Here is a 10,254-nt window from a genome sequence, read left to right as displayed (position 1 = left end):
TCAATGACTATATTGTTCATCTTCTCACACATCCCGTTGGTTTGGGGGTGGTAAGGCGTTGTCCGAATCTTCTTACAGCCATAGAGGTTGCAGAACTCCTGGAAGATTTCAGCTTCGAACGCTGGACCCTGGTCTGTCAGGACCTGTTCCGGATACCCGTGTGGACGGCAGAAGTATTGTTGGAAGGCTCTGGCCGCTGTTTGGGCTGTCAAGTCCTTTACCGGGACCACCACTAGAAAACGGGAATAGTGGTCCACGATTGTCAGGGCATAGATGTATCCAGACCGGCTTGGAGCCAATTTGACGTGGTCCAGAGCTACCAGCTCGAGAGGCTGCGTGGTGACGATGGACCTCAAGGGTGTCTTCTGGCTGGTGCGGTCCTTCCTCGTCAGGTGACAAGGGCCACAGTCTCTGCACCATTTTTCTACTGCTCCTCTCATGCCGACCCAAAAGAACCTTCCTCTTAGTAGGAACTCCAGTTTCTTCCAACCGAAGTGTCCCACTCTGTCATGGTAAGCCCCCAGGACCATAGCTGCATCTCGCCTTGGGACCACGAATTGCCAGGTCAGCTCGTGCGTCCGGTGGTTAACAATCCTTCTGCACAACTTGCCTTCGTAGAGGAACAGCTTGCTCTTCTCCTTCCATAGCTGCTTGGCTTCCTCTGGGGCATCTGGATCTAGGCGGGCGTCTTCCCGGGTCAGCAGATCTTTCACCAGGCGGACTGCAGGGTCACTATCTTGGGTCTCGGCCCAGCTGTGGTGAGGTAGGGGATTCATCATCACAGTTGTTAGATCCTCCTCCTTCACGCGGTGAGAGTGTTGAGCGGCTCCATACCGGTGAAACGCAGGGAGTTCTACCTCCTCCAGCTCTTCTGGGTCTTCGTCACCTTCAGGTAAGTGAGGCATCCTTGATAGGGCGTCCGCGTTGGCGTTGGTTTTGCCTGCCCGGTACTTGATCACGAAGTCATAGTTGGAGAGACGGGCCATCCACCGCTGTTCCAGGGCACCCAGTCTTGCATTGTCCAGGTGTGTCAACGGGCTGTTGTCCGTGTACACGGTGAACTTGGCGGAGGCCAGGTAATGCTTGAAGCGTTCCGTCACGGCCCACACCACCACCAAGAATTCTAGCTTGAAGGAGCTGTAATTCTCCGGGTTCCTCTCAGTGGGCCTCAGCTTCCGGCTGGCGTATGCGATCACCCGTTCTCTGCCCTGTTGGTTTTGGGACAGTACGGCTCCCAGTCCCACATTACTGGCATCTGTGTGGAGAATGAAAGGCTGGCCATAATCAGGGTAGGCCAGGATCTCATCCCCTGTGAGGGCCATCTTTAGCTGGCGGAAGGACTCCTCTTCCGGTTTATCCCACTTGAAGGGCGGCTTTTGGCTCCGTGACTTAGACTGTCCGATCAGGAGGTCCTGCATAGGAGCTGCCATCTTGGTGAACCCGGGGATGAACCTTCGGTAGTAGCCTACCAACCCGAGAAACTGTCTCACCTCTTTGATGTTCGAGGGGCTTGGCCAGCTCTTGATTGCCGTGACCTTGTCAGGGTCGGGGGCCACTCCTTCCGCGCTTACCACGTGCCCTAGGTACTGGACCTTTGGTTTCAGCAGGTGACACTTCGATGGTTTCACCTTCAGGCCATAGCCTGCCAGGGCTTCGAACACCTCGGCCAGGTGCTTTAGATGGTCCTCGTAGGTCTTCGAATAGACGATCACGTCGTCCAGGTAGAGGAGGACCGTCTCGAAGTTTCGGTGCCCTAGACAGCATTCCATCAGCCGCTGGAAGGTCCCTGGTGTGTTGCAGAGCCCGAAAGGCATGCAGTTGAATTCGCTTAGTCCCATCGGGGTGGTGAAGGCGGTCTTCTCCTTGTCAGCCTCTGCCACAGGAACCTGCCAGTACCCGCTAGTAAGGCCCAAAGTAGAAAAGAAGTTAGCAGATTTTAGTGCGGCTAAAGACTCCTCTATTCTAGGAAGCGGATATGCGTCTTTGTGGGTGATACGGTTGATTTGTCTATAGTCCACGCACATTCTCATGGTGCCGTCTTTCTTTTTCACCAGAACCAAGGGGGCTGCCCAGGGGCTACAGCTGTCTCTAATAACCCCAGCTTCTTTCATCTCTCTTAGCATACCCTTGGCGTTCTGATAATGTGCAGGGGGTACAGGTCTGTGCCTCTCTTTTATTGGTGGGTGACTCCCTGTGGGGATGTGGTGTTCTATCCCCTTTACTCTGCCGAAGTCTAGCGGGTGCTTACTAAAGACTCTCTCGTACTCCTGTACCACCCGGTAGACTCCTTGTTTATGGTGCAGGGGAGTGGAGTCAGCACCCACGTGGAGTTTCTGGCACCAGTCCTCCTTTTGTTTCTGGGAGCCATTACCCTCCGCCTGAGGAGATGGAGGCAAGGGTTCCACGGCCCTGATAGCTTTGTGTTCGACAACAAACAGTTTGGCGAGTGTAGCGTACCTGGGTAAGTGTACCTCCCTCTCCCCAATGTTGAGGATGCGGACGGGCACCCTCCCATGACGGACATCAACCACCCCCCGGGCTGTCAAAATGGTGGGCCTGCTGTCTGAGTACACGGGTTCTACCATGGCTTGGTAGTCTCTACCTCTCAACCCGATTGCAGTCCGACACCAGATCATCATTTCACTTTTGGGAGGCATGGAAATGGGGAATGGATCACTGAGTCTTACGCTACCGATCTCACCACCAGACAGTTCTACCTGCTGCCGTCTCATCAGGGCTTTTATCTCCTTGTTGAGGACCCTCTGTTGGCTGTAACTAGCATTCACCGCCACCTGTTGTAGAATTACAATTACCTCTGAAAGACAATTTTCAATTATGTTAGTACCCACAGTTATTTTAGGGTGACTTTCATGACGGTCAATGTCCACAATAATCACTCCCTGTGCCGGCAGTTCAACTTTACCAATTTTAATGGTCATCTCCTTGAACCCCATCTGCGGCACGGGTAAGCCATTACTGGCGATGATGCTCAAGTTACTGTCTGGATACCGTGTGATATCAGCATCAGTCCAATACTGCTTAAAAAGTACATAAGGGATAGTGGTTACTTGTGACCCAGTATCCAGCAAGGCGCTCATGGGGATACCGTCCAGCACCACGGGTAAAACCGGGCGCCCCCCAACGTACTTATTACGCCAATTGTAAGGGCCTGGTGATCTTATGCCTGGGGGTTGGCCCTCTGCCCCAGGTTGGACCCGTTTAAATTACAGTACCTGGAAATGTGTCCGGGCTGGTTGCATCGACGACAAATGGGCTGTCCATCCTCTGCGTAGCGGTCTGTGGGCCTCCCTCGGAACGACGGGATCCTCCTCTGTCGACGCAACGGGACATCCTCCGGACTTGAAGCCAGCTCGATGGGTCTTGAAAAGTCCACTTGCAACGCCTGGACGGTCCTGGTCAACGCCGCGATGCTCCTGGTCAGCTCCTGGACTTGGTGGTGCAGGCCTTTCGACGGGGCTTGGTTCAGGGCCTGTGCATCAGCCTCCACTGAGTCCATAGAGGAGGGCGCCGCCTCCTGGTGGTAGGTGATAGCAGGGCGCCGGGGGTTTATAGCGCCACTGGTTGCAGATTCACGGAGCACCCTTATGGCCCTGTCCTTAAATTGGGCAAAGGTCAGGTCGGGGTTCTGAAAGAACATGAGGCGCAGTTGGGCCCTGTGGGCGCTAGACAGCAGACCTTCTATGAATTGTTCTGTTAGCAGCTTATCCGTTTCCTGCACACTGCCTGGGTCAGTTTGTTGAATAGCCCTCAGGGCTTCCTGCAGATTTAGGGCATAGTCTCTGATGCTGTCCTGTGCCCGCTGCTTACATCCATAGAACCTCATTTTAATTTCAGCGGAGGTACGTGTGTCAAAGGTACCCCGCAGCCGGGCCAGAATACCCTTCACAGTCCTTTTCTCCTCAGTGGGCCATGATTTTACCTCCCTCTGGGCTGCGCCAGTTAACTGCCCTGTTAATATGCTGACCTTCTGTTCCTCTGTCAGGGGGTAAACGTGGAACAAACTGTATAGCCTTTCCTTGAAGTCAGTTAGGGCATGGGGCTCCCCTGAGTATTTGGGCAGCCAGGCCGCTCCAGGGATGTAGGGCAGGGAAAAGGGCATCACCGCTGCTGCAGCTGCGTTGGTGGTAGTGGGCGCCTCTGTGTCCGACATCTTTCTACCCCCCTAGTGGACCGTGGGCTACCTTCCGACGATCCTCTTCTGTAGGCCGCGGCTCCGCTGCTGCTGCTATGGACGAGGACCTGGCGTCGCGTCCTGATGACGTCAGCGTCGCTCTCTCTCCCTTCCAGGACCTTGCGCAGCGTCGGTGCGTGGGGCGGAGCTTCGGATCTCGCACGGTTTTGACGTCCACGCCCCTCTACTTCCCGCGCGGCGTCCTGAAGATGGTGTCCGATGGCGGGAAACAGCTGCGGATGTCGGGAAGACGGCAGAAGACGGCGGGAAACGGTCCAAGATGGCGTCTGATGGCGGGAATCGGCTCCGGATGGCGGGAAAAGACTCCGGACGGCGGGAAACTTCGCCACAGGTAAGTTACAAAAGTCTTTTTTCAGGCACGCAGTACCCGGTGGTTGCGGGCACGAAATCCTGCCGACTACGCCAAAGCTGACTTGCCCCCTGGGCCGTGGGGCACTCGGATCCGGGCAATTAGGGAAACGATGGGAGTAGTAGTGGCAACCCGGTTCCGTGGCTCAGGGTGGTCAGGCCAGTGGTAGTCCGTTATGTGTTGTTGATTATGTCCGACTACGCCACCCGTGGATTTGCGGTTATTAGGAACCGCCGCTGCATGCAGACCGCTGGGGCTGATGAGGTGTGCAGCTATGGTAGTGTGACTCCCCACGGGAAGAGTGCGGCCCCAGGGCAGTATAGTGGATGGTGGGAGTGATGGTAGTGAGAGTCCCAGTGCTGATAGTGCTGGAGGAGCAAGGAACACACAGACAACAGGTTGCAGTCCAGGGTCTTTACTAAACAGGCAAACTGACCCACAAACAGTCCCGGCTAGGAGGGGGACCTGGATGTCTGAGAGCAACGGGGAAATTGGCCCTGGTGAGGGTGTAGGCCTACCGTGCTTTCTGCGCTCCTTCTGGCTATCTCCTGCTGATAGGGTAACAGCCCACGTTTCCGAGCTTTCCGTGTATTCTCGCCTGTATGGCCTGCGACGTGGGTTCCTTTCTGCTCCCAGCCTTGTACGGCTTTACTGGTCCCTTCTGTTGTGGCAGGGCCTCCAGGCTTCTTAGGCCAAGGAATATACAGTCCCTTGCGGACTGGTTATCTGCTGGGGGATGTGGAATCCTTCCAGCCTCAGACACCAAAGTCTGGTAGATTAAGTCTGTTATCTGCCAAGACAGGCTCTCTTTGCCTCTTGTCTCTGGCTTGTGGCTCTCCTCCTGCCACACTTCCTCTTAGGTTACAATGCAACTTTCTGTCCCTGCTCCACTCTGGGACACGTCTCAGTGCTGAGACAGGCAATCCAGTTCTCTCTAACCCTGCCCTCAGTACCAGCTTTTATAGGGGCAGCCAGCTCCCCCTACTGGCCTGAGACAGGAGGCATTGCATGCTAATGTTCCCCTGACTAGAGAACCTCCCCCTTGCTCTCAGACACAGCTTTAATTACACTTGTGGCATCCAGGTCAGGGTGACACAATTAGATCTTAGGAGGAGCGCAAAATACTGTCATACCCTTTCCTCTTGATGCGGTTAATTTAATTTAATCACTGCTTTGGCTTTATTGGTGACATGAAGCATACTTATATTTCATCCTAACAATAGGGACATGGACAAGATAGGAAGCATATGCATAAACTGGCCAGGGTTACACCATGAACATACACTTTAATTATGCTAATCTTTGTTAATGCGTTCATACAGTTGTATCCCTCCTAAAAAATGTAAAAAATGAAAAAAATGACTAAATAATGTATCAGATACCTCCGTGGTCCAGAGGCACTAACCGTGGACGTTGCACTCTTTCCAGTCAGACACACTCCAAGTAGAAAGACAAGTTTGTCTCCTTTTGAAGTCCTGTTTGGAAGTGCCCCAAAGACAGGCTCTGTACTTCCCGCAGATACTACAAATGCAACACGATACTATGACAGCCTATGTCCAGGCCTTGTAGAAGAAACTTGACGTGATGCATAAACATGTATTTTCATCCATTTCAGATCCTAATGCAAGTGCAGACATGCATCAGTTGAATCCAGGTGATTGGGTGGTCACACGCAGACACGTGAGAAGGAGCCTAGATCCATGATTTGATGGCCCATTCCAAAGTCAGCTGACCACATCCACCTCAGTGAAGCTTGAGGGAAAGCCCACATGGATCCACATCAGTCACTTCAAAAAGGTCACTTCACCGACAGAATGAAGGAAGGAAAGAGGTAAATGTACATTTGATATAGACGAAAAACAAATGAATAATACTTGGTGCACCCACAAAGCCATGTTGGGGCTTTTTGAATTTATACCAATGTATATTGACCCTTTCCATGTTCGTGTTCTCCCAGAAGGAGCATTCATGGTTTGCGGACACCGTGCTTACAGGTACTCTTGCCAAACTAAAATTAATGAACTTAGAGACAATTGGTTGAAGCAACACAGCGCAAACGGAGACTGTTGGTGGGGAAATGCATTCTCCTTTTTAAATCCAGCCAACTGGTTCAGTGGCCTAGCGGGTTGGATTTCTAGTATTGTACAGATTTGCATGTAGATTTTATTGTTTAGCCTATTGCTCTATGCAACCATAAAAGCACTGATATATATTTCACAAGCTTTTAAATAATGTATGCATTAATCCAGTGTTGAACCCTCCATAGTGTATCATAAACCGCAGATAATCACTACTGACGGGGAAAGTGGGGGTCCACAATTAGGGTGGATGGGTGAAGTAGGTAGGAAGACCCCTTATGAGTATTAGACTCATGAGACAATAGCTCCTTTGTGGACATCAGCTGACCCCGTGGTAGAGGCGCTATATATATATGTATCTATATCATTTACAAAAGGGGGGAATTGATATAGAAGGGTTACTGTTTTTCCTCCTTGCTCTATATTTTTCTACATTCTCTAAATGCCTGAGATTTCTCTATCTTATACTTTGTTTAGCGTTATCCAGTCTCGCAGTCTCTGCTCAAGGATCTTATGCTTTTTATCTCATATGTAACATTCTGCTAACTCCTGCTAAAATCATATAGTCAAAAATGAGGGGTCGCTCACTGTTCTATTTGGGTGCTCTGAAGAAAGTAGTAATCCAAGATATAGAAAAAAACTTTGGCACTCCAGTTCTGATGCAAAGTGATTTATTAAAGAAAATTAACCTCTTATTGGCAAGCCAAAAATATACACTGCTCAAAAAAATAAAGGGAACACTTAAACAACAGAATATAACTCCAAGTAAATGAAACTTCTGTGAAATCAAACTGTCCACTTAGGAAGCAACACTGATTGACAATCAATTTCACATGCTGTTGTGCAAATGGAATAGACAATAGATGGAAATTATTGGCAATTATCAAGACACCCTCAATAAAGGAGTGGTTCTGCAGGTTGGGACCACAGACCACATCTCAGTACCAATGCTTTCTGGCTGATGTTTTGGTCACTTTGAATGTTGGTTGTGCTTTCACACTCGTGGTAGCATGAGAAGGACTCAACAACCCACAGAATTTGCTCAGGTAGTGCAGCTCATCCAGGATGGCACATCAATGCGAGCTGTGGCAAGAAGGTTTGCTGTGTCTGTCAGCGTAGTGTCCAGAGGCCGGAGGTGCTACCAGCCAGGAGGCAAGCCAGTACACCAGGAGACGTGGAGGAGGTCGTAGGAGGGCAACAACCCAGCAGCAGGACCGCTACCTCCGCCTTTGTGCAAGGAGGAACAGGAGGAGCACTGCCTGAGTCCTGTAAAATGACCTCTAGCAGGCCACAAATGTGCATATGTCTGCCCAAATGGTTATAAACCGACTCCATGAGGGTGGTATGAGGGCCCGACGTCCACAGATGGGGGTTGTGCTCACAGCCCAACACCGTGCAGGATGCTTTGCATTTGCCACAGAACACCAGGATTGGCAAAGTTGCCACTGGCGCCCTGTGTTCTTCACAGATGAAAGCAGGTTCACACTGAGCACATGTGACAGACGTGACAGAGTCTGGAGACGCCATGGAGAGCCATCTGCTGCCTGCAACATCATTCAGCATGACCGGTTTGGCAGTGGGTCAGTAATGGTGTGGGGTGGCATTTCTTGGGTGGCATTTCTTTGGAGGGCCGCACAGCCCTCCATGTGCTCGCCAGAGGTAGGCTGACTGCCATTAGGTACAGAGATGAGATCCTCAGACCCCTTGTGAGACCATATGCTGGTGCGGTTGGCCCTGGGTTCCTCCTAATGCAGAACAATGCCAGACCTCATGTGGCTGGAATGTGTCAGCAGTTCCTGCAAGATGGAGGCATTGAAGCTATGGACTGGCCCCCCCCCCCGTTTCCCAGACCTGAATCCGATTGAGCGCATCTGGGACATCATGTCTTGCTCCATCCACCAACGTCCCATTGCACCACAGACTTCCAGGAGTTGGCAGATGCTTTAGTCCAGGTCTGGGAGGAGATCCCACAGGAGACCATCCACAACCTCATCAGGAGCATGCCCAGGCGTTTTAGGGGGTCATACACAGGCACGTGGAGGCCACACACAATACTGAGCCTCATTTTGACTTGTTTTAAGGACATTACATCAAAGTTGGATCAGCCTGTAGTGTGTTTTTCCACTTTAGTTTTGGGTGTGACTCCAAATCCAGGCCTCCATTGGTTAATAAATTTTATTTCCATTGATGATTTTTGTGTGATTTTGTTGTCAGTACATTCAACTTTGTACAGAACAAAGTTTTCAATGAGAATATTTCATTCATTCAGATCTAGGATGTGTTATTTGAGTGTTCCCTTTACTTTTTTGAGGAGTGTACATCAACGTTTCGACCTTTTATGGTCTTTTTCAAGATATTTCTAAATAAAACAAAAACAATATGTCAAAATTGACAAACAATAGAAAATATATTATAATATGCCAGGGACATACTGAAAATGTGGAATATAAAAACAATAATAAAGATGGCAATATAAGGATCCAGTGTGTACAAATATACAGGAGGGTAACCTAACACTGTCACTCGTACATAATTAGAGAGTAAGATAACAGGAAAAAGGAAAATAATGTTCAGGACTTACTGAGTATGAGCTTTAGTTCAAAGTATTCTAAGAGTTATAGGTACTGGGTTGATCGGCTAAGTGAAAGAAAGGAAAAGGGTTAACATACAGACGTGAACCCAAAGACCGGCTGTAAAATTATATACTACCAATTATCTTAAAATCTGTCTAGATGAAAACATACCTGCTGGTTGAGGGGTGCCTTCTAGATAGGTGTGATGGTGAACTGTGCCGTGTGACCGTTGACAGGACGTGACCCTCTTTTTCTATACACGCTTAGGACTGATTGGAACAATGCCGGTGCGTGTGTGCCCTTAGAGAGACTTCCGGTCATGCGCAGTATAAGGAACGCACGCCGGAATAAACGTGGTCTCCGGATACCGGATCTTCCGGTCATGCGCAATGCGTGGAACGCAAAGGAAGGTGAATGGAACGCAAGTGACTTCTGATTTTATGCCTAAAGATCCTGATCTCATCTCTGGAGCGCACTTGTGGAGCGCAGATAGTAATAGCGCTATCATAGCGGGAAGAAAGGAGAAAAGGGAAAAAGGGAAGGGGAAAAAAAGAAAGGGGGAAAAAGGAACAAGAAGGGAAAAAATAGAAAAGATATAGGAGGGAAGAGGCCCTGATGGAAATGGCCCCTATAACATGTATACAGTTTAAGGTCCACGGTATCACACAGAGGTTACTGAGTAAAAGCCTTAGTTAATAACCTATAGAGAAAGAGAGAAGAAAAAAGGGGTTCAGATGTACTGCATGAAGACAATTTCAAGATATTATAATGGTAACAGACAAACTTATAATAACTAACCATGTACAGTACAGACCAAAAGTTTGGACACACCTTCTCATTAAAAGATTTTTCTGAATTTTCATGACTATGAAAATTGTACATTCACACTGAAGGCATCAAAACTGCTTTGCACACTCTTGGCATTCTCTTGATGAGCTTCAAGAGGTAGTCACCGGAAATGGTCTTCCAACAATCTTGAAGGAGTTCCCAGAGATGCTTAGCACTTGTTGGCCCATTTGCCTTCACTCTGCGGTCCAGTTC

Source organism: Phyllobates terribilis, unplaced genomic scaffold (genome assembly GCF_046119375.1).
Source record: "Phyllobates terribilis strain yellow unplaced genomic scaffold, ASM4611937v1 Scaffold_8__6_contigs__length_399053987, whole genome shotgun sequence".
In the NCBI taxonomy this organism is placed as follows: Eukaryota; Metazoa; Chordata; class Amphibia; order Anura; family Dendrobatidae; genus Phyllobates; species Phyllobates terribilis.
Note: the sequence above shows the minus strand (reverse complement) of the source record.